We start from the raw sequence: 3,773 nt of genomic DNA on the forward strand, positions 1-3,773 counted from the left end.
ATGCATAGCATTGCCTGCTTTCATGATGAAAAATTACCTAGACTGGCAAGATGCTTCATTAGGTGCTGGGTCTCTCTGGACTCTGCGCAGGGTGTCGAGTGTGAACAGCACTGAACTTGGAATCGAATCTTGGTATGAGCCTAGGCTTGCCTGCTTGCTGGACAAGTGAACTTAAGCAATTCATACGAACTCATTAGACTCTCTTATCTGACCAGAGATGAGCAATAATAAGACCTTCAGGATTAGTGTGAGGATGAGATGAAACGCAGAAAGAAGCCTTTCCGACTGTCAAGTTTAAGTGTCTGCTAATATTAACAAATATTAATTAGGAACAGTACTATCCTTTGAGGAACATTCTACCTGAAAAAAGATATTTAAGGATTCATCTTCTGTCATCTTCCCTGTTCTTCTTTTATCACATCACCTGTATGTTTCCTTCATAGCACTTATTGAATCACCTAACAGTCCTATTTGCTTACTTTTGGTCGTTCAAATGTCTCCTCTCATTAGAGAGTATAATCCTTAGGAGGGCAGCCTGTTGGTTTACCCTGGTTCTCTGACTCTGGCACATAGAAAGGGCACCGTAATAACGAACCAAGTCACTATTGAGAGAGCGACTAAACGAATTGGGTGGGTTTCATATGCTTCTTACAAATAAGATGCTGGTGGCCATGGGTCCCATCACCACCTAATACGGATTCACCGCCATTTATTTCTGACTTGGGCATCCTGTGTGTCAACCCTGAGCTGTGACTTCATCAGCCACAGCCAGTGTTTCATGTTTTAGCTATTCTCCTGGGCAGCAGCTTGAATGGTGCCCCTCTCCCCAGCCCCCAGCCCCATCCCCAAAGTTATGTGCATGTCTCAGTGCCTGGACCCTGTGAGTGGGACCTCATTTGAAAAAAGGGTCTTTGCAGATGTAATTAAGGATCTTGAGATGAAATCATTCTGGATTAACTGGTGAGCCTTAAATCCACTAACGAATGTCCTTGGAAATGCGGAGGGAGATTTGAGAAACAGAGAGGAGGTTTGTGAAGATGGGCAGGGATTGGACCCTCTGGAAGCTGGAGGGGGCCAGCGAGGATCCTCCCTTTGAGCCTCTGCAGGGGAGTGTGGCCCTGTCGTGACCCTGATCCAGACTCCTGAGAGAATACATATCTGTTTCTGCAAGCCACCCGAATATATTTCACTATAAGTATGTCCCAAATATTGCATGAGACATACTTATACTAAAAAAATTACTTGTTGTTTGTCTGAAATCCTGATGTAACTGGGCGGTCAGGTAAACCTGACTCTTGCTGCAATTCCAAGATTATTTGAAAATGAAATATTGACCGGGAATAATGTATACACTCCATCATGTGAGCACTGGCATCAAATATTTTAAAAAGTTAACTAATGAAAATAAAATGAAGTCAGTGTCAAGAGCATTTTATATATGCTACAAAGTCCTGAAATTTTGCCCAGAAAAGTAACTAAGCAAAATGTTTGGAGACAGAAAAAAGCTTTTCATGTCTTAAACCTGATCCAAAAGCTGCTAAGTGGGTAAGTTGTTTCTTGTGTCTGTGAAAAAGAAGAGTTAAATTTCATCTGATCCCAACTTAGTTTCTTTTCATTTTAATCTCTGGGGAATTAGGATCAGCTGGAGACTGCCTCTTATTTCTACCACTGACAGTTTATTAGATTCAGCTTGAAAATAGGTAAATTAACACACAGGAATTAAAAAACATAATGAGAACAGAGCATCGAATGCAGCGTGTAAGCAGGTCATCCCCAAGGGCCCGCAGCTGTTCTCACGGTGAGGAGGAAACGCCACGGGCTCTCTTTTTTTCTTTTTTTAGATTTTATTTATTGATTTGTGTTGAGAGAGAGAGAGAGAGAGAGAGAGAGAGGAGAGAAAAGCAGGAAACATCAACTCATAGTAGTTACTTCCTATATATGCCTTGACCAGGCAAACCCAGGATTTCGAACTGGAAACCTTAGCATTCCAGGTCAGTGCTCTGTCCACTGTGCCACCAAAGGTCAAGGCCCTCTTATTTCTTACATGCCTCAGGGGCAGCTAATACGACCCGTGCAGCAAAATTCCAGTTTCTCTGTTTAAATTTTGTGTTCTAAATGTTTATAGTCACCTTCTCCCCCCACCCCTTTTGAGTTGACAAACACAGATATCATGCAGTCTATTTGATAAGTCCACAACTGAACCCATTTTGGGATCAGGGTGGCAGGGTGGAGGAGAGAGAGATCAAAACCAGAGTAAGGGGAGCCCCCCCAAATTTGTACTTTATTTCATGAAAGACTAAGCAGATTAGGTGACTTTTGTGTCTCTGACAAGTAAGAGTCAGGTGCCCACGGCAGGCAAACCAGTCCAGAACCTTATATAGGGACTTATTTCTCTGTTACTGGCTTTGTTTCTGCCTTGAGTGTACTGGGTGGTAGACCTGAGCCAAAGACGGCTCACCTACGTCCCTGGTATTGAAGACTTTAGACTTTAGGAGGTGAGAAGCAGTGGAGAAGGAGAGAAGGGGAGAGGGAAGGGAGGAGAAAGGGAGAGAGGAAAGGCCTGCTTCCTCCAGAAAACGCCAAGCAACCCCATTGCTGCTGCTGGTGCCAGAGGTCCTGGGATGCTGGGGGCCCAGACCGCAGAGCTCGTGGAGGCAAGGCATAGGGACAGGAGGTGGATCCCTGTCACCACGCTGGGCCACCTGGTCAAGGACATGAAGATCAAGTCCATGGAGGAGACCTGTCTCTTTTCTCTGCCCATCAGGGAATCTGAGATCATTGACTTTTTCCTGGAGGCATCTGTCAAGGTCAAGGTATTAGAGATTGCACCTGTGCTGAAGCAGGCCCCTGCCAGCCCGCTGGCCAGGATCAAGGAGTTTGTCCCCATCTCGGATGACAATGGACATGTTGACCTGGGTGTTAAGTTCTCCAAGGAGGTAGCCACTGCCATCCGTGCGGCCATCATCTTGGCCAAGCTGTCCGTTATCCCTGTGTGGTGAGGCTTCTGGAGGAACAAGGACAGAAAGCTTCATACTGTCCCTTGCAAGGTGACGCCACTGCCCCCTGGGGTGCTGCCATCGTCTCGGCCCCTGTGCCCAAGAAGCTGCTGTCGAACATCCCACCTCAGACAGGGCACTACCCTGACACCCAGCACAATTCCTCGGAGGCCGCCTTTGATGCCATCTCCAAAACTTCCAGCTTGCTCATTTCCCATCTGCCAAGTGACCGTGTTCACCGAGTCTCCCTACCCGGAGTTCACTGACCCTATTACATGACCCACCCAAGAATCTCCGTGCAGAGGACTCAGCCTCCCCCTGTGGCCACCACATTGGTGTCAGCAAACCCTGAATTTCACCTGCCGCATTGCTCCTCATGTAGATTCTGGGAAAGGGAAGGGCTGGGGTCTGGAGATTTGGGCCAAAATCACTGATGAAGTTTGCGGTGAGGAGAGAGAGAAATAACAAATTAAGAGGGAGAGGACTAATGACCATTCAGTTGAAATGCCAGCCCAGGGATTTTTGGAAAGACTATTCTTAGAATTTTCTGAAGCCTAACATTTTCCAATTATACCTTCAGCAAAGAAAGTTAAAATAAATATAATCCCTTTCGTGTGAGGCATTCTTGTTTATGGAACATGTAATTGCTTTTTATTCATGAGGCGACATGAACTAGGATGAAAGCGTGGTCCAACGCTGGCTTCACCTGGCACAATTACGATAAACCACCAAGTGTCTTTTGAAGTGCAAATAGAATATTTATTTTTGATTCATGTT

At 45.7% G+C, this 3,773-nt stretch overlaps 1 pseudogene; it reads left to right on the forward strand.

The window, feature by feature from the left end:
- Positions 1-2,671: 2,671 nt before the first annotated feature.
- LOC136319482 (small ribosomal subunit protein uS5 pseudogene) lies at positions 2,672-3,430 on the forward strand (annotated as a pseudogene).
- The last annotated feature ends 343 nt before the right edge of the window (positions 3,431-3,773 follow it).

This window comes from Saccopteryx bilineata, chromosome 1, assembly GCF_036850765.1.
Source record: "Saccopteryx bilineata isolate mSacBil1 chromosome 1, mSacBil1_pri_phased_curated, whole genome shotgun sequence".
In the NCBI taxonomy this organism is placed as follows: Eukaryota; Metazoa; Chordata; class Mammalia; order Chiroptera; family Emballonuridae; genus Saccopteryx; species Saccopteryx bilineata.